The sequence below is a fragment of the Antechinus flavipes genome, chromosome 3, assembly GCF_016432865.1.
Source record: "Antechinus flavipes isolate AdamAnt ecotype Samford, QLD, Australia chromosome 3, AdamAnt_v2, whole genome shotgun sequence".
NCBI lineage: Eukaryota > Metazoa > Chordata > Mammalia > Dasyuromorphia > Dasyuridae > Antechinus > Antechinus flavipes.
Window position 1 is genome coordinate 8323660 of NC_067400.1, and position 21988 is coordinate 8345647.

The following is a 21988-nucleotide window of genomic DNA, read 5'->3' on the forward strand; positions in this document are numbered from 1 at the left end:
TTCAGAATCTAGCCCAACATCCCTTGCATTCTAGCTCTAATCATATTCCTTTGGATATTTAACAGAGTTTGAAACCAATGTACATCCCAGTCTTTTATTCTTTACTGGAGTCCTCGGGAATTGTTTTGCATCCCATTCATCTCAGAGATTTCTCTTGATGGGACCCCTTATGGTGGAGGAGACTTTTAGCACCCATCTAAGCTCATACTCCAACGATAAACCCAAAGACCATTTCCAGGCTCGCCCTCAAAGTCTTCCCATCTTGCTGATCCCTACCTTCTCTTGTGCTTGGCTTCCATGATCATCGTGTGCCCGAGATAAACCCCATGCATGGAAGGGAATGGAAGGACAACCTATGTTGGGGAGTCTCCCTCTATTTTTTTTCTTTCTAAGCAAATTGGATGACTTGAAGTATAACAACTTTCAAGACATTCAGAGTACATGGGAAGTTGGCAGCACGCCTCAGACTCCCTGATTCATCCAGCCATTACAGCACCTACAAGGAATGACCTAGTTTTTGTAAGAGATCTTGGTAGTATCTAGGAATGGGAGGTGAGACAGGTATAAAGGGCAGGTTACAAGGCTGAAGTTTCAGTCTGGTTGGTCCACAACCCCATTAACTGGAAATCTGATAAAAGGTTTATGGTTGTGTTCAGCTTTTGACCGAGGAGCTGACTTTAAGATGGTTTACATACTTTGGAAAACCTGATCTCTCCTTGTCAACTTCCTCCCTACTTCCATCACCATTGACACCTCCCATCCCATCCCTCATATGACTGGAGAATAGCGCCTCCAAAAGGATCACCTTGGGAATTCCTACTTCACTTCATGGAGAACCCACTCATTTCTCATCTCCCCAGAGCACAGACTGGATTGAACTTTATTCATCTTCATATGGGAGTCCAAGGTGGGCAAGTTTGGATGTGAAGGGAAGAAGACCGTTGCTGAACAATTCTCTCCCGGGGGGAGCACAAGCAGAGTCTCTGTCCAGGGAGAGGTTTTTCCTTCTTTGTGCCGCTAATGGCAACAGAAAGGAAATTTGGGACGTGGAGGCAGGACGCTCTGATTTGCTAAAAAACAAAACTAAAAATAAAACAACAACAACAAAAAAAACTATGATAGAAGAGTAGAAAATTGATATTGAAAGGTTGCAGGCTGGGCTTTATTATGCCAATGGATAAATAAGCCCCTGCCCTGTGGCTGACAAAACATATGATAAATAATACCATGTTACAAATCCAATGTGTGTAGGACTTGGATGCTCTAAACTTTCTAATAAGGACTGCAAGCCAAAATATCAGGTGGAAATCTGAAACTGCATTACTTAAGAAGGCATCTAGGAACCTTGGGAAATCAGAGTTTCAGGGGTTCAGGTATAAACTTGACTCAGAGATATGATTTGACCCAGGGAGAGGATATTCATAGGGAGTGATATCCATCTTTAGTTATTTGATGAGCTTCCTGTGGAAGAACAATTTGATTTCTTCTTCTTGGTCCCAGAGGACAGAACCAAGAGCAATGGCAGAAGGATCAGAAAATAATATGGGCATGTTTTGAAGGGGGGAAAGTTCCCAACCAGAAGAACTGCTTCGAAGTGTAATGAGGTCTTTAAGCAGAAGCAGGCTGAGTTCTTGAAGGATGTGTCATAATAATAATATTAAATGTATATAAAATACTTTGGGTGTGACGTGGACTGGGTAAATGCCCAAATTCTTCCACTTCTGAGAAGGCGGGAGTTTGGGAAGTGGTGTTGGCAAAATCCCTAGCGTGGGGGCAGCTGTTGCACAGAGCTCCAGGCCTAGAGTCAGGAAGTCCTGAGTTCAAATCTAGCCCCAGATTCTTACTAGACCATGACCCCAGGCAAATCATTTAATCTTGTTTGCCTCAGTTTCCTCATCTGTAAAATGAACTGGGGAGAGAGATGGCCAATCTGTCCAATAGCTTTGGCAAGAAAATTCTAAATGGGGTCGCGGAGAGTGAGACCTGACTGACAATAACTCAACAGTAAGAGCACTGTTCACTCCAGAGCCTGACCTCAGGCTGCTGGGGCTCCATTCAAGCTCGTCCCCTCCAGAGTTGTACATTAGGGAGTTGCAGAAGCCCACCTGCCAGGACGGCATTTGAGCAGTGCTTGACGGACAAGCTCCCTGAGTCTGGGATTGTCCCCAGCCTGGAGAGAAGAGATCGTGAGGGAGATTAAGCTGTGGATGACTAAACCTAAGTCCAGGCCATCTGTCATAAATATTCCATCCAAGGGCCACAGAGGCAGGTTGCATTACAAAGCTCCTTTCTCTTCTGCCTCTACCAAGGAAGCATTCCTTCCGACTCGAAGGCAATTAATCCTCTTTTTATTTCCTCGTTAACTTTTTACAGAGTTCTGTGGAAGCTCCATAGTGATCTGATAAGGTGCTGAGTGAGCTGGATCGGGGAGAGCCTGTCCAAAGGGAGAGAGGCAGAGGAGATGCTCCCGGGGTGTCCCATGGAGGGAGGAAGCACGAGCCTTCCCCACCTCGGCCCCTCAGCCGACATCTGCCACCAGAGCTGGCCAAAGGGCCCCAAACTGCCCAGGGTTGGGGAAGACTGGCTCAGGCAAAGCTCCTGGGCTCCTCTAGTCACCGAAGCCTCCCTCTCGTCTAGTGGACAGAAAGCCCGGTCCAGTTGTTCGCACTCCCCCAGAAAGTCCAGCAGCCCCTGAGGAAAAAGCTTTTCTTTTTCTTCAAGGTCATCAGCAAGTGATTCCGACTTCCTCCTCCTGGCACAGGTCCTGGTGCAAAGGGGGACATGTAAGTGACACCCGCCCATCCCAAGGCTGGGGGATCCCAAGTTCTGGACTCCTGAATCCTTGATTAATTAATCAGCGAACTTGTCTAAACACTCCCTGTGTGCCAGGCAGCGGACGGAGAGCTGGGGAGGACAAAAGGAAAAGGGACACCCCCCCCAAAGGACCTGCCTTCAAAGAGAACACACATTAATGTAGTGGACAACAGTTTTTCCCTGAGGCAATTGGGGCTAAGTGACTGGCCCAGAGTCACACAGATGGGAAGTGTTTAGTGTCTGAGACCAGGTCCTCCTGACTCCAGGGCTGGTACTCTGTCCACTGCCCCAACTAGATGCCCCAGTTGACAACATTTTAATATGGCGGCATCTACAAGATTATTGTTGTTCAGTTGTCTGAACCTCCCTCACTCCCTTTAGGGTTTTCTTACAAAGATACTGAAGTAGTTTGTAATTTCTTTCTCCAGCCCATTTTACAGATGGGGGAAACTGAGGCAAATGACTCTAGATTCTTTGCCCTGGATCAGTAACAGGGAGTGGGAGTTTGCTGCCTGGAGGTACTGGGCGCCCTGTGATCTGGAGGATGACTGTTGCTTTTGGAGAGAGAGGAACTCATTCAGGCTCAGAGAAGCTCAAGCAGTTCCATAAGCTGAAGCTGAAAACCTGGGCAGGTGGGTCTTGTCAGAGACTTTCCTCACAGATGAAATCCCCAGCTTGGTCTCCTGTTTCCTACACACACGTGCATGTATGTATACATGTATGTGCACATGTATGTGTGTGTGAATTTGCACTCCGCCTCCTCCCGTCACCCCCATAATGAGAGTTATTTAGTAAGCATTCACTGCCTGGCAGCCACTGTGCTAGGGCTAGAGGTACAGGGATCCTGCCCTCGGAGAGCGTGCATTCTGCTAGGGGGACACAGCACGGACCCAGACTCAGAAAAGGAATCCCAAGGGGACCCAGACACGAGAGAGAGCTTCCTAGATCGCTTCAAGATTCGCAAGGAGGGCGGCGCATGGAGGGGAAAATCAACCGGCAAGGGGCTGGGCAAAGACCATGGAGGTTTCCTCTTGTCCACAGAAAAACAGGACGCAAATCCTGGGAGTAAATGAGGAAGTCTGGCCCTTTCACCTTAGCCTTGTCCCCCAAACTTGGGCCCTCTGGGGGCCCAAGGTCTCCTGGTGACAGAGAGGAAGTCGGGGGGCTTGTCGTTGGAAAGCCGACTCCATCTTCTCCTGCCCTCCCCAGTCCCCAAGTCCCATCCCCCTCCTGCTTCTGAGCACACAGCCCCCACATAAATCTCTCTCCTGTTTCTCTAATAACGTGGGCTCTTCTGTGAATTCTTCACGCCTGGGATTCCCCTCCACAGCCACCTCAATCCTTCTCTCCTCCCAGGAAATGAGATAAGCAAGAAAGCCGAATGACTCACCTCTGTACCCAGAGAGAAAGAGAGGGAGACAGAGGGACAAAGACAGACGGGGAGACAGAGAGGGCCTGAGACACAAAAATGGGGAAAGAAACATAAATAAAGAGAAAGAGACAGAGGGAACCGGAAAAGAGGCAGAAAAAGAGACAAAGTGGAGGAAGGGAGAGAACTGTGAGCCTGGAGAAATAGTGCAGTCTGGTGCACGCAGGCGAGAGTGATGAGGTTAATAAAATGTAACTTCTAAAAACCTAAGTGGTGCCAGGAAAGTGAAAGAGGAAAGTGAAAATGAAGTGTCTTTGACACATCTCCAGAAGGCAAGGGAAGCAGCCGCTGGCACCCCCCACCCCCCGCGAGCACCTTCCCGGGTGGCAGAGGCTGGCAGCCCGAGCCATCACAGGCCGGGGGCCACGGGCCGGGGCTCCTCCCTGCACGTCCGCTGCCTTCCGACCCAGGGCTGGACAAAGCCCGTGCCCGGCCAGTCGGCGTGGGTCATCCTAGCATCCGGTGCTGGAGGAGCGAGGCTCCGGGTACTGATTATCCGGAACGGGGCCCTCTCTTTGGAGGCTCTGGGCTGGTCTGACCTAGTGGGTCAGCTCTCCTTCATTCAAACAACAAGGGGATGAAAAGACAAATGAGTGAGTTCCAGATGTCCCAGACGCCCGTGGCTGCGACTCGGAGTCTGACTTTCCCAGAAAACAATACGTCTCGGGGAAAAATACACCCTTTTGGGAAACTTCACCGACACCTTCATTAGACCTGTGTTTTAGAGTCTATTTGTCTACTGCAAGCCCTGGGTTCATTCATTCACTCATTTGTTCATCCAGTATTCTTTCTTCCCTTCTTTCATTTGTTCCTTTTACTACGTGTGAACATGGGGTACTAGGTGCTAAAGGACAGCCAAAAATAAGTGCGATTTAATCAGTTTCGTTATTTGGACTGGCTGAAAGACTACTGAACTTCAAAGCAGGAAGGTGTGGGTTCAAGTCCTACCGCTGACATTTACTACTTGGATGACTCAGGGAAAGTAATTTCACCCCCCTCTCGATTTCCGTTTCCTCACCTATAAAACAGGAATGATAATCTCACCCACCGGTGGTGAGGCTCGAATGAGGTCATGCAGACAGTGTCTTACAGCCCCCCAAAAGCGATGTAAATATTGGATATTATTGTTGCCATTATTATTATTCAAGGAACTCAAACCACGTGTGTGTTGGGGTGGGGGGGGTGGAGGAGGAGCTGTGAAAAAATGCACAGAGAACTGTTTCAAAAGCTGAGTAAATGCCAAAAGGTTCCTCTGAGTCATCTGGGGAACAAGAGAGCAGTGTCTTCCAGGGGAACAGCGGCCCAAAATACCGAGGAGGGGAAACGTTTGGATTGTCCACAAAATCTTGGGGAGGAGCTTCCGAGGAGGTTGGGTGTGAGTATCAAAAAGCCTTTATGGAGAAGATGACATCCCCTGGGAGCATAGATTCAGAGCTGGAAGGGACCCACTTAGCCGACCTCCTCATTTACTGTATAAGCAAGCTGAACGCCAGAGAAATGAGTTTGCCCCTGCTCATCCAGCTGCAGGGGCTCAGAGAGAATTTCTTGATCTAAATCCAAGATATCATCATCTTCCTCTTCATCATCATTGTTTTTTCTATCATTATTATTATTATTATTATTATTATTATTATTATTATTATAATACTCTTTTGTCTCCCAAAATAAACTGGTCTTTAAGGGATGAGGAAGAATTTGATGTCTAGACGTAGGGGAAGGTACCAGATAGAAGAAAACCCAGAATAGAGGTAGCCTATGATCACTTTGGGAACAGGGACAGACACAATCCCAGATTTAAGCTGAAAGGCACCCTCCAGGACGTCCAATTTAATCCCCGTGTTTTACAGTCGGACTTGGTTCCAGAAGATGGTGACTACCTTTCACACAGGCAGTCACGCGCAAAGGCAGAGTTTCAAGCCAGCTCCTCTGCCTCCCTTTTTACCATGTTACGCTTCTTCCCATTAGATCTACGCTTTTTCTGGCAGTCACTTTCAGGAGAAAATGTAAAGGACAGACATTAAAAACAGGGAGACCCACTAGGAAGCAACTGTCATTATCCAGGAGAGGAGCAGAATTGATAAATGATGGAGAAGCTATGGAAAAACAGGCTCCCTGATGCCTCCCTGTCAGTAGGCCTGTGACCATTCACGGGGTACGGCCATTCTGGAAGGCAATGTGGAATCATACACAAAAAGTTATTAAACGATAATTAAACAATTAAACAATGAGCCCTTTGTCTCCAAAATGCCAGTGCTGGGTCTACACCAAAGAAGGGAAAAGGCCCTTTAGGGGTCTCGCTCCAGAAAATATCAGCTGCAAAAAAAAATGGAAACTAAAGGAATGACCATTAAGTGCAGAATGATTGAATAAGTGTGTTATATGAACGTGATGAAGTAATACTATACCGTGAGAAATCAGCAAAAAAGGTGATTTCAAAGAGACATGGAGAGACTCAAGAACTGATGCAATTTGGCTGGATTATGTCTATTTGTAACAAGGGAGTTTTTTTTTTTTTCCAGGAGGTTGGGAATTGGAGAGAGAAAGTAGATTCCTATTTATGAAGAAAATTTTAAAGCCCCGAAGTGAGGGCGCCGAAGACCTGGAATGCTGTCCGAGGCCGCTATTTTGTTAGTTTTGCTCAGCTATTTTTACTCTGTTACAACAGGCCCATCGTGGAATGGGGGTAATCTGGAAATGCTTGTCATGTAAAAATAAAACACACCCATAAAAGAGTTTGAGAGGGCCTGCATGCGCTAACTGTGACCGTGAGAATGCAAAGGAGCAGATGGAGGGCTCACCCAGGAATGCTGTTGGGGTGCCCGTCTTCCTCCTTTTGCCTCCAGCGTGATTCTCCCCTCTCTCTTCATTAACTGTATCTCCACCCTCCGATGTGCTTTTTAATCTGTGCAAAATGTCCTCTTCCTCCTCTCCCTGTATGACACATCTATCAATGAATGAGTTGACATTTATAGAATAAGACTTTACATATAATATACTTAGTACGCAGCTCTGTGATAGAAGGAGGGTTTGTTATTATTATCCCCATTTTAGAGACAGAAAAACTGAGGCTCAGGAAGATTTTTCTCAGGATTACACAACTAGGACTTATCTGTGGGGAGATTTGAACTCAGGAGTAACCAAGTTCAGGACTCTGTTCCCTCTGCCTCTTCTTCCCTCATAACAGAAATATTGGCAAGGTTTCTTGAACTTTGAAGGTTGCTCTTGGTACTCTAGTAGCCCAGAGCAGGTTCCAACATTCCCAGATAGACCTGACTCACACCGAGAAGACCAAACTCTTCACTGGGGTAGTTTGGTTCAATGGTTCCACCATCAAAATCTTAGGGATGGAAATGAAGATTGAGCAGGGAAGGAAGAGATGAGGGCAAAGGGGCAAAGGGACAGCTGGTCTTCTCGAGCTCCAGCCTCCTTTTCCCAAACATTCTTTGCTCTTGTGGCCGGCTGGCTAAAGGATGACTCCTCACAAAGATAAAGGAGCAGCTGTCCCTGGAGCATCAGCATGGCCAACAAGGGCCTTCCTGGGCAGCTGCGGCACCCTCCTCCAGCAAGCAGGATGCTGAGTCACCTGTTCCCTCGCCTCTCCGGCCGTCATGTGCTTCCTTCACTCAGCCCGGTCACGCTTTGGTGCCCACAAAGTCAAAATCAAAAGAGGCTTCAGCAGCCCTAGAAGCACACTGCTCATGGCCGGGTACCAAAAGGCCGTTCTTCCTGGTCTCCGGGGGGCCTCCAGGATTTCTAAGTCAGCCTCAGCTGCAGGAACATCAGCTAGCACCTATCAAGCGCTCATGACGTGCAATAAATATTGGGAGTGCAGGGAAAGGCAAATAATAATGATAATAATCCCTGCCCTGAAGAAGCTCACATTGTAATGGGGAAGATGGCACACAACTACCTACGTGAAAGTGTCAAGATGGTGGAGTAACAAAAACAGCCCGGTTCTCCTACTGGACTTCCCTTCCTTCCACATCCACTTCTTATTGGGAAATCCAATAAAAGGAAGATGGAGGGTAATTCCTGGCAGCAGGAGGAGCAGGAAAGAGCTCTTGGGGAAGGTTGGATCTGAATTGCCAGAGAAAGGAGGGGCACAAGGTATTAGAAGGCCCCGTTCTCCCCGCCCTACTAAAGAAAATCCGTCTGGGAAAGAGTCAGACCACACGTGGAGTCGTGAGTTCCGTTTGAGGGGCCACATTTTAGGGAGGACCTGAATGAGCATGTTCAGAGAAGGACAGCTTGAGATCACGCCCTCCGAGGTTTAGATACTCAATCCAGAGGAGATTAGGGGCAACTGCTGTCTTTGAGTATTTGAAGGACTGTTAGATGGACCCCCAAAAGAACCAAAGGAAGAACATGGGTCCTATTGCAAAGTTTGGGCTTGAAGCGAGAAGAGACTGATAGAATTGTCCAGAAAGGGAGCAGGCTGCTGAAGGAGGTAGTCTTCAAGGAAAGGATGGCCGCCCACTTGCCCAGAGGGGATTCTTGTCCATCTACAAGATCTGAGGCCTCAAAGTTAATTCCCACCACTAGGAATCTGCCGTTCTGAGAAAGTCCAGAACATCAAAGGAAAGACTATCCCAACAAGCTCTCGAGGTCTCTCTGAGGAACTTGAGTGTCTATGGTGAGACATGGAAGAGCAGGATCCAGGACTTCCCAAAGTGGAGATGCCCTCCTCTATGAGCAAGGCAGAAGCCCAGTAGCACAAGGGAGAAATAAGGCTGCAAACCTAAAGCCTTCTCCACCTCAAACGTTCCCTCAGATTATTTGTGCCCAACAAGTGGTAGAGCCTTCCGAGCTCATGTTGGACTGATCCGCCAGTCAGCCGCACTGTGGCTTGACCCCCAACATTGTCAAGTCATTGGGCCTCTTTGAGTATGAAAGGTCCTGAAAAGCAGCCCCGGGGGAGACCCGGTGGTCTCCCAGCATTCCCGTGGAGGAGTGGTCACCGGGCCGGGACAGAGGGAGCAGCTTGGGGATGGCCTGATTCCATCCCCACATCCCAGCGAGACGCAGCCTCCTTCTTCGCTCTCCATTGTCATTGTTCTCTGGTGCGACTGTGCCCCGTGAAACACTTGCTGCCCTCCGTTCCGGGTCTGGCTGCCTTCCACGGCAGGTACAGATATTTCTACTTTCCTATGAGCTGTAGGAGGAGAGGAAACTAATAAAGCAAAGTGAGATGCTGTTGTTGATTGAGAGCAGACTTCTCTTCCCCGCCCCATACTCCCTTTCCCCTCCCACCCCAGCTGAGGTTAGATGGATCAGCGTGGATGGTTCTCTGGGGATTTCACGGCCTGCTCCGATTTCCCAGATTATTCCAAAGATGAGATGACACATCAGAGGTTCCTTCTGAGAGGGTCTGGCTGCTGCCGCTAGGTCGGGGTTCAAGGCCTTTGGGAATTTAAGGCATGAAGGCTTTCAATACTCCCCAAGGCCTATTTTATAGATAAAGATTGGAGAATACTCTGGAAAGAATTTATTTACCAGCTCTGAAAGTGGGCTCCCTAGAGAGAGGAAAGTCAGGGCTCTCCATCCCTTACAGCCCCCGTGGGAGAGTAAGAATATTCAAGAAACCTTCAACTTGCCGATGTTTGCACAGCGATTACCTCTCTTGATTCCCTCACCAAGTCTTGGAGTTAGACCCAACAAGCACTATCTAGTATCCGTTTTACCATGGAGAAACTGAGGCCGAGGGAAGCAGGGGCCCAAAGGACATCAACTAGAAACACTGGACAGAGGACTAAATATATATGGCATAGAAAATTTATTAATACGTATATATCTGAGGTGATATATACTTACATGATATATATAATGGTATTTTTAATAAATATATATGTTTGTATATATACATATCTATGCATATTTGGTTATGTGTATATAGCAGAGTCTCAAAGTGGACTGGGCTAATCTGGGAGGTGACAGGACAACTGAAATCTATAGATTTTAAAAGGAAAATACGTGTCTCACAATAGAAATCTATAGTTTCATATGCAGTGCTATTTTTTTCTGTTTTACTATCTATGAGGAAATCATCCTTTTATTAGGTATTTGTTAAGTTTTTTGTTTGTTTTTTTCATTAAAAAAGAACGTGAGTCTTATAGTCCTAACCTCAGCCCTTAGCATGGTATCTGTCACATAGTAAGCTCTCACTACCACATTCTTTATCGTTTATTCATTTATTCAGTACGTCTCTTTGTTCTGTCCTCTGGGGCCATGTCGAACAAAACTAATCCCTGTCTGACATGACAGGCTTTCAAATACTTGAAACGAGCCATCATTTCTTCCCCAGTCCCCCCCCCAGTCCCACCCTTTACCCAAAGTCTGCTCGTCAGGTTAGACCACACCAAGCCTTATATAGCAATGGACCCGTCCTCTCCTCATCCTGATGGTTATATCTGGATCTTGTTACTGTCTCCTTTAAAATGAGGTGCCCAGATAGGACCATGATGCCCCAGATATGGACCAGCGGGGCGTCCATGTCCGACACTTACCATAACACCTGATGGTAGTTCAGGAAGTACTTGATAGTGACCTATTGGCTGGCTGACTACAGCAGAGACCACTCATTCCTCTCTCAATCTAGCCTCTCTTCCAAGCCAGAAAATGCTTTTTTAACTGCCACGCCATGTTGTTGACACATATTCAGCCTTCCATCTATTAAAACACTTAGAAATTGTTAGATGATTACCCTCTGCCATCCTTAACTTCTGCTGTTGATTTTTTTGAACCAGTGAAGATGTTTACATTTATCCCAATTAGCTTTCATTTTCTTCCATTTAGCCTATATTTTTAATATGCTACTCTTATGTATATTATTTAAAATTCAGGATCTTTCACCTAGCTCTCTTAGTTCTCTCTCTCTCTCTCTCTCTCTCTCTCTCTCTCTCTCTCTCTCTCTCTCTCTCTCTCTCTTTTCTCTCTCTCTTTTCTCTCTCCATCTGTCTCTTTCTCTCTCTCTCTCTCTCTCTCTCTCTCTCTCTCTCTCTCTCTCTCTCTCTCTCTGTCTCTATCTTTTCCTCTGTCTCGCCCTCTTTACCTACTTTCTCCCTCTTTTCATCTCTATCTCTCTCTGTCTCTGCCTCTGTCTCTTTCTCTCTCCCTTTGTCCCTGAACATTTGTGAAACATGTCATCTATGTCATCTATTTATCAAATCATTGATAAAAGTAATGACTAGTTCAGGGCCAAGTATAGATCCTCTGGCACTCTTTTCAAGGACACACTCGAGGATGACATCAACTCATAAATTCCACATCACTCTAGCCTGGATTATACAGTCTTTCACTTTCCCTGAATGAACTCACCCATTGCTTGAAGAGGTGCCAGAAAATAGGCTCTAGGTAGGTCAGTAAGGAGCTGTGAACTTGACGATTATAATTCAGTTCAGTTGAATTTCACAAACATTGATTAACCACCTACTGTGCCTAAGGCATTGTTAAATATTGTTGCACTTGTCATAGGACATCTCCACTGTAACAGTTGCTTAGACCTTTCTGTGCAAATGGAATGAGTCCACATCACAGGCTGAATTCTCAAGCCGTGGAATCAGAGATTTAAGGTTAGAAGAGGTCTGCTAGTTGATGAGTAATGCCTTCACTGTATACATGAGACATGAAAAATCCAGAGATTTGTAAAAAAGTAAAATTAGAATAAAGTAAGATTCCTTGCTAAAACTAACATAGCTGGAAAGAAGAGCCAGGATTTGAACTGACGTCTTCGGGCTTAGACCTCCCACAACATCCTGTTATCAGGATATCTTTCTTCTGAACCTTATGTTGAGCTATTATTTCTTAGCTTTTGTAATGCCTGCCCACCACGTCTCTGACCAATCAAATTATGCCCATCCTTGAAGAGTTAACTCAAGCACCAACCTTAGAGAGAACCTCGTGACTTAAGGAAATCATGTGTCTTTCATTTGTAGTTGATAGGTAGTAGCCGAGTTTTTTTTCTACTACACCCTTCTCAGAGATGATGATGATGATCATTTGAGATCAAGTCCATGTTATGCCCCAGCTTGCCGCAAAACAGGGTTTTTAGGAGAGTTGTTTGGACAGTGCAAAGCCAAGGTGAGGTAAAATGGGTTCTTTTACAAGTCCATTTGAGGAGTTTTACTGTAATGTTTTAAGTATCAACCATTCATAAAGAGGTGAATCCCAGAGTCTACCTGTCACATCTGTTAAGGAGGGAGGAACTTATGACCAAACAAGAAAGAGAGAACATTATAACATGCGAAATGGATAATTTTGATTACATCAAATGTTAAATAAAACAAAGACAGCCAAGATTAGAAGGAAAGCAGAAAGCTGGGAAACACGCCAATGTTTCTGATAAAAGCCTCATTTCTAAAATGTATACAGAACTGAGTCAAATTTATAATAATACAAGTCATTCCCCAATTGATAAATAGTCAAAGGATATGAACAGCCAATTTTCAGATGAAAAAATTAAAGCCTCCTACAAGCATATGAAAAATGTTCTGACTCACTATTTATTAGAGAAATGCAAATTAAGACAACCCTGAGGTTCTACCTCACACCTCTCTGGTGAAGATGGCAAGAAATGATAGTGATAAATGCCAGAGGGAATGTCAGAAAATTAGGATACCTGTTCATTGTTGGTGGAGTTGAGTAACTCATCCATTCTGGAGAGCAATTTGAAATTATTCCCAAAGGGCTATAAAACTGTTTATACCCTTTTATTCAGCAGTGTCCCTACTGAGTCCGTATCCCAAAGAAGTCTTGAAAGAGAGGAAAGGACCCATGTGTGCAAAAACGTTTGTAGCAGCTCTTTTTTCAGTGGTAAAGAATTGGAAATTCCAATGGACGTCCATAAGTTATGATATATGAGTGTAATGGAATATTATTTTTTTATAAGAAATGATGAACAGGCTGATTTCAGAAAAGCCTGGAAAGACTTACATGAACTGAGGTTGGGTGAAGCAAGCAGAACCAGAAGAACATTGTACACAGTAACAGCAAGATTATGTGATGATTAACTGTGATCAACTTGTCTCTTGTCAGCAATGCTGTGATTCAAGACAATTCCAATAGGCTTGGGATGGAAAATGCCATCCGCATTCAGAGAGAGACTGAATGTGGATCGAAGCATAACATTTTCATCTTTTTTTGTTTATCATGTTTTCCCTTTCTTGAACAACATGACAAACATGGATATATGTTTAAAAGTATTGCATATGTTTAACCTATATCACATTGCTTGCTGTCTTGGGGTGGTAGAAGATAAGGGAGGAAGGGAGAAAAATTTAGAGCACAAAATCTTGCAAAAACACTATTTTTACTTTTACTTTGTAAAACAAAATACTATTGAGAAAAAAGAGATATATCCAAGATGGTGATAGAGAGTAAAGAATAGCATCCATTGGTGACCATGAGAACAGTGGAAAAGTGATGTAGTATCTCATAGAAGAGATAAGATGGCCAGCAAAGAGCAATGATGACATTTCCAGAGAAACTTCAGATAGATATATTGACATTCAATTAAATCCAGCCCATGTTCTATCCCAGTTCTTTCCATTTTATACACTTCAATATGTACTCATTGTCCCCTCCCATTTGAAGGTAAACTTTTTTAGTTATTTGGGTTATTAATTCCTCTAAGGTTGCATGGTTCACAATCATTTACTTAATCAAGAAATGTTTATGTGGAAGAGGCTGATTTTGCTGTTAATAAGCAGCCAAGGAGAATGGGTATTTTAAGGCTATTTACTGCTTTCCAAATCAGATTTGTTTCCAGTTTATTCTTCTGCCACTCTATTCTAGACCCAGTGTCTTGCCATCTATAAATTCCTCGATGGCTTTCTATAAAGCTACATAACAAGTTCGTCATTATGCCATTGTCCTCTATTTTGTTGTTCCCATGTGGTTAAATAAATGCTCTTCTCTGTATCATGACGGATTGTACTATGGATGTTGGAAAATCACATTATATTCGTATATTATAAATGTAGAATAAGTTTCCACAGTAAAAGACAGTAATGGAATTGAAAGGTAACATTAAATGATGGAAAGACGGTTGGCCCCAGAGTCATCAGAAAGCTCAGTTTGAATCCTTGCTTTTAATGTAACCAAGGATAAGTCAAGTCACTTCTACCAAAAGGAGAACTCTTGGTACAGGAGAACCCACCTGGAGAGAAGATGTAGTCATCTTAGTTCCTTAGTTTGAGTCTTTTTCCATTTAATTCAGTAAGAGTTTGTTGCACACCTACTATGGGCAAGACTTACATGCTATGCATGTGAGTATGAGGGAGAATATTTAGAGTGGCAATATCATAGATTTGAGAGACTTCTGGTATGGAAAACCTCTCCAACATACAGATCAATGACACACCAGGAACTTAGAAGCTTCACATATCTTTCCCCTTCTTTGTAGAGATTGGAGAAAATGGTTAGGGAATTTTGCTTGGCTTTTATGCCTAAAGTACTCACACTTGCAAACTCTAGGAAGGTTGGAGCCATTTTATTTATTTATTTCTACTCTATCAATAATGAATAAATACACACACATATGTATAGATGCACGTATATATAAGTATTTACAATGAGTTACATATATGATGTTTTGTGTATATGTGTATATGTTTATATATGTATATATACAACAAGTTAAATGTATAGACATATGTGAATGTACTAGGATACATATCATTTGTGTATATGTATGTGTGTGCACACACTAAATGGTCCAATGCATTCAAAGGAAGAAATTTTCCTGAGATAAGTGCTTAATAATTAGGAAATGAAAGAATGAATTATTTTTGGAGATATAAAAAATGCTTATTGAAAGCTAAGACATTATTGATTTTTTTTCAGAAAAATAAATTAATGGAATAAATTATGCTCGAGAAAGCTAAATGGCCTAGATGGAGCACTGAGTCACCAGTCAGGAAGACCTGATTTTAAATGTGGCTTCAGACAGTTACTGGAGAAGGAAATGGCAAACCACTGCAGTATCTTTGCCAAGAAAAGCCCATGTTCAATATCAGAGGATTATGGTCCACAGGGTCACAAAGACTTGGATACGACTGCATGACTGAACAGCAACAGATTGTACTTAAGAACATTATTTAGCAGATGTTTTCCATATAATATTTTAATACAGCAACTTAAAGAAATGCGATATCTTTTACATTCTTCACCCATATCATGCAGAAGGCCATTTTGTTGGTAAAATAATAATAGCAATAATGATGATGATGATGATGATGATGATAAAATGGTTCCACAAAACAAATCAAGTCATTAATTGAATTAATTGAATACAACAGTATATGCAGTGTTCAACAACCATAGATCTCCACTTCTACAGAGAACAGAGGAGATGCTTTGTTTTTTTTTTTTTTTTTCAGAAGCCTTTGGATTCATCAAGGCTCCATTCTGGGGCCATCTCCTCCAGGTAGCTCTCCTTCATCTCTCAGATATTAGTCTTCCCTGCTTCCACTAATTCCTTTGCACTTCCTATCAGCATACAGCCTATAACTTTCTGCAGAATGCATACTCCTTTGAGGCTGGGACTCTTCTTCTCTAGCTTCCCCAGTTATGAACACAGTGCCTCATACACTACTTTGTACAATTTAACACACTTAAAACTAAACTATATTTTTGTAAGAAAAATAAATATTGTCATATTACTTTATTCAGTGCTCCCAACTTTTCCAAGGTCACTTACTAAGTAAGAAGCAGAGAGAAGGTATGAACCCAGGTATTTATTCTCCATTCAAAATCCACTTTGTTTTTTACTCTGCTATATCCTTCTACTAGACCACTCTACGTGGCCCTTTGGTAGACCAGTGGACTAACTCCTGACTCTGGATACCAATCCAGAGACTAGGGTTCATGTTTCTGTAATGGGCACTGAGGGTCAGACTGTAACAACTTCTTCCCTTATGGCCTTTATGTCCAGCTTGTGATCTGGGAACTGTCCCGCACAAGAGCTATTCTTGATAATAGCTCAAGGTTTGGAGCTGAAAAGCATGAGCCAAGTGGGAATTGGGTGTTCCTTAAAATCACATTGGGGAAAAATGAAAATAAAATAAAATAAAATCACGGGAGAGAAAACAATAACTTATTACCTAGCAACAACAAAAAACTAAGCACCAGTTCCCAACTCTGACTTTCAGTCTGCTTCTTACCCTTTCAGCAGCTGGAAGCAAGAGGTTAGAAGGGTCTTGGGAGGAGTCATCCAGCCCAATCTAGATACTTTGTGAATAAGGAAATGGAGGCCCAAAAATACTTGCCCCAGATCACTCCTGTTGTGAGCAGCAGAGTCCAGATATGAATCTAGTTCTTCTGACACCAAAGCCAACATTGTATTGTGAGGCAAGACCTCGAGATCATCCATTGAGAGTCAGATGAGTCCATATAGGACATTAAGTCCAACTTTCTCATTTTAAACACAATAAAACTGAGGCCCAGGGTCACCGAGTTGCTAAATGCCCAAGACAGGATTTACCAGTTCTTTCTGATTACAAGTCCCTCTGCCTTCATCACTGTGATCCAGTGTCTCTATTCCAAGAACTATTCTGGGGTTGAGGATCAAGAATCTAGATGATCAATGCCTTACTCTGGCAACATTTAACATTTTCAAGAAGTTGTTTCAAGCCATATCTAGGGGCATATTTTCAGCGCTCGATTCATTCATTGTAAAGAATCCCAGGAAGACCTTTTGAGTGTTTATGGATCAAAGGTTGTTGAGAAATTGTGACCTGGAGGTAAATTTAGAAGAGAAATGATAAAAAGAAAGCCTCTAGTATAAGTTGGTTAATCACAATACAAATCTTTTTTTTTGGTAATTTTTTATTCATTTAAACTTAAGTACAAAACAAGAAAAAAAAGAATATTTTCAAGTTGTCATTTTTTACTATGTTGGCTATACTTTCCCATGAACAATATTGTTCCAATTATTTAAATCCAACTTTATTTATATAAAAAGTGTTTTATATTTATGTTCATGTAGTTCTGCATTTGTTTTGGCAGGTATACTCTCAAGTAGTTTATATTGTCTAATTATTTTAAATGGCATAAAACAATATTGAATAATATCAATAACACATAGTACAGTTTCTCAATTTTTCCTCTTTTAATTAAATCTTCTTTAGTTTTAACTTTGTCTAAGGTCACGATCATTATTCTTACATTTTTTACATAATAAATTCTATTTCTGACCTTTATTTTATCTTTGTGTGTATCTCTCACTTTTACTGTGCTTCCTAAAAGCAACATATTGCTGAGTTCAGTCTTTTAATCTGCTATCAATTTCTGTTTTCTGGGTAAATGTATCTCATTCACATTCTGAGCTATAACTAATTGTATATTTTTCTTCTTCCTATTTTCCTCCCTATCCTTCTCACTGTGTGAGTGTGTGTGTGTGTGTGTGTGTGTGTTTGTGTGTTTAATGTGTTGTTCCCTTTTTAACCATTTCCATCAAGAGGAAGGTTCCAGCCCTACCTGCCCTCTCCCCAACTTGTTTCTTGAATATTCCTCTCTACCCTAGGCCAGAACTAGGGCCCCCATTCATGTTGTCCCACAAAACTCTTGCTCCTTTTGATCCCTCCTTTTGGAGAACTTTGCTTTCCTACAAATACCCAAAGCCAGCAGCCCAGCCCTCTGCTACTTTGCTCACTAGGCAAATGATAGATTCTTCTCCCTCCACAGCCACAGCCCAAGACCACGTCAGGTCAATACAGCTGCGATTGGCATCCTTCAATAGAGAAAGGTTCTTTAATCTTCTCCTTCTTAACTATCTGACCCCAACACCATCAGTGAGATGAAAGTTGCTGAAGATAAAGCTGCTGTCGACCCCAGCTGTCCCCGAGGCTAGTTGTCTAGTGATTCTGTTTAGTCTGCCTAGAGTGTTTTGCACTTTGCTCAGGCCTAACCTTCACCTCAGAAAGCTGAGTCTTTCTTGGAGTTTTTCAAGTTGTCTTAGGGGGACAGTGGCCCTACTCTGACTACTGTTCATTTCTATTACTCCACATTTTCAGTCTGACATGATGTTTTTTGGTGAAGGAAATAGGGAGAGCTGAAAGTTTTCTGACATACTCCACCATCTTCCCGAAATCCTCCAAGACAGATCTTTTTTATTTTTATTTTTTAATTAAAGCTTTTTACTTTCAAAACATATACATGGATAATTTTTTAACATTTACCCTTGAAAAACCTTGTGTTCTAAATTTCCCCCCTTTTCTTTAGTTCCCTCCTCTTTATGGCAAGCAATCCAATATATGTTAAATATGTTAAAATATATGTAAATTCAATATAGGCATACGATTATTTATACAATTTATTTATTTATACAACTATATATTTATAAAATTATCTTGCTGCACAAGAAAAATCAGATAAAAAAGGAAAAAAAAAGAGAAAGAAAGTAAAACGCAAGCAAGCAACAGCAAAAAGAGTGAAAATGCTATGCTATGATCCACGCCCATTTCCTATAGTCCTCTCTCTGAGTGTAGATAGCTCTCATTACCACAAGATTATTTCATTGTTGAAAAAAGTCACGCAAGACAAATAGCTATTTCCTCCCTTAGCATTCAACCAACTTTACCAATACCTTGTATTCTGACAAATCTTAAATGTGGAGAGTCTGAAGCAGAGTTGGAACCTCCTAAATAGAATTAGAGTATTTGTCTGAAGACAAGGTGATAAGAGGGGAGATGACAATATTTGGTAGTTTGGGGAGTAGCACTGACCAACTGGAGAATCACATAATTTCAGAATATGAACAGACTCTCAGTGACGATCTGCTCCAATTCTTAGAAAAAGATTTTTTTCTCCTTAATAACTAACAAATGGTCATCCTGCCTCTCCTTGATGACCTCTCCTGATTTTTTAAGGCTATATCATCAACTCTAGGACAGTTCTCCTTGTTAGGAAAGGGTTTTTTTTTTTTTTTGCATTATTTCTCCCCTACCATCTTGAAAATTGCCTTGTTTGTATCTTCCACATGTTGCTCTTCTTCCTAATTGAAGGGACCAAGAATACAAAGCCTAATGCTCTTCCACATAACAGATTTCAGACACTTGAACATAGCCATCATGTCCCTTCCCCCAAGTCCTTTTGTTCAGGCCAGAGATGCCCAATTTCTTCAGTGAACCCTCCTATGACAAGAACATAAAGTCTTTCCTGAACTTGAGGCCTTCTCTGGAAACTAATCGGTTGACAGACGTCCTTTCTAAGCTGTGTTGTCCAGAACTGAGCACAATTCAGGTAAGGTCTGACAAGTGTAGAGTTTAAGGGACACCTTTTTTCTCCTAGACCTTATGTCTCCTTAAATGTAGCTCAGGTTGGCACTTCAGCTGCTATGACACATGGCTGACTCACGTGGAGCTTGCATTCTTCTAAAATCCCCCAAACTTACTCATTCTCCTGCCACTTCTGGAGCAGTTAAGAGAGTAAAGGCTTGGGCCTGTCACATTTAGCCTGAGGTTACCCCAACATGATGATCTCCACCATAAGCAGGCACACAATTTCTATTTTCGCTTATAATTTAAATTTTTTTATCTTATTCATTTTAAGTATGTGCCTCCAAACTCTTCCAGCCAAATACTCATCCCCATAACATTATTTTAAATGAGAGGGGAAAAAAGATTAAGCAAAACCAGCCCAATACAATTACCATGTTGGATGGCAATATTCACACTCATGGGACCATATCATTGTGATGAAGGGAGGAGGTATGCACATTTTCTCAACTCTCCTCTGGGTCCTCTGTGGTCATTATAATTACAAAATAATCTTTTCTCTTTTTTGTTGTTATTTTATTTGGTTCTTTCCATTGACATTATTATAGGTATCATACATACTGCTTTCCCCATCCTGCTCATTTTCCTTTGCATCAGTTCTTAGGTCTTTCCATGCTTTTCCATATTCATCATAATCATCATTTCTAACATGACAACAATATTCCATCCCATTTAAGTGTCACATTGATGAGCATCCCCCGGTAGATGAACATCCATTTTGTTTCTAGACAGCTAGGTGGCAGAATGGATAGAGCTCTGGATTTGGAATCTAAACATTTACCTCTCTTTCTTTTTCTCTGTGTGTCTCTCTTACACACATACACAACCACACACAGCACATGCATGTGTTGCTGTGGATATTTTGGCATCTGTGGGATCTTTCTGTCTTTGCTCTTCTTGGTGTATATGTCTAAAAGTGGAATCTGAGCCAAAGAGTTTGTCCACTACACGTTTATATTATTGAATCCCAATTGGCCCTTCATTGCTCCATGAAAATCCTTTTACTTTTCCTTCATTAACTAAAACAGCTGTTGTATTAAGACTTTTCTTGCTCCTGTGGCACCCTCTACACTTTTCTTATTGGCTGGGTATTTTACTCTCTATTTTATATAGAAAAAATTCATAATTAGCCTTCCTTTATCTCCCAGGAACCTTCAACAATACTATTCTTCTTCCTCTACTCCAGAGGAGTAGAGAGGTTGCTTTTACTTCAATAAGGACAATCCCTCTTTTATGCCCTTAATCCCATTTTTCTAGGTCTTTTTTTCCACCTTGATCTGTCAATTATTCAATTTCTTCCTACTCTTCGATCTCTCTTCTATCTACACTACCTCCCTACTGTCTTTTTTTTTTTTTTTTTTTTGGTGAGGCAAATGGGGTTAAATGCCTTGCCCAGGGTCACACAGCCAGTAAGTGTGAAGTATCTGAGACCAGACCTTCTTTACTGTCTTTAAAATACCTCCAGTTCGTACTTTGATTACCTACTTTCTGTATTATTGAAGTAATCTCCTATGGGACTTATCATTTCCCTTTCCAAACCATACTCTTCACAGCTACCCAATGGATACTTCTTCAGTACAAGTATTTCACCTCTCTATTCAAAAAAAGTGTCAATGGCTCCCTACTGTCTTTAGTATAAAATACCCATTTCTCATCTTGGTACCTAAAGCCTTTCAAATTAGGACCCCTGCCTAACTTTCCAGTATTTTTGCATCATGCTAGCCTTCATGGACTCTACATTGTAGTCAAACTTGGCTCTTCTTCACATTTGACCCACGCTCCCTTTTCTTTTGTTCACTTTGTCCTTCCTGCATATAATTTACTCTATCCTTTACTTGCTTGCCAAAGTTTAATCTTCCTTCAGGGCTCATTTCATATGCCACCTTCTAAAAGAAGTCTTTCCTGATCCTCTAAGTAATTACTAATGTTTTCCCTCAGCCCGTCTCTCACTGTTCCTCTCTTCTAAATCATCACGTATGTTATATAGAGATATTATCATAAATACCTGTTTGCTTGATTTGTGATTTCTCAGAAGTGGAGTCTAAGGTCTTAGAGGGCAGCGACTACTCTTCCTGGCTCCTTGAGAGAGAATGGGCTTTGACATCCAAAGAGGGAGCTTGGCATCCAGACTCTGCCACTTTCTGCCTCTGTAACCACTTGTAAATCCTTTACTTAACCACCAAGTAGACTCTGTTTCTTCATCTGTAAAATACTGATAGTCCCAACCTGTCAGGATTGTTTTGAGAATCAAACAAAGCACTTGGCAAATCTGAAAACTCAAAGAAATGCCAAGTCATGTGAACCTGTGAATCCTCCCTCCCCATTAGTGTGGGGCCAGGAAAACATAGCTGACTGTCTCCAGCCTGGAGGTGAGCAGAAGAGCTCAGTGAATGTACAAGTAGATCTCAACTGGAATTCAGAATTCAGTTGTCTGGCTTACTCTGTTTTGCACCTCACAGAAACAAGACCGAGA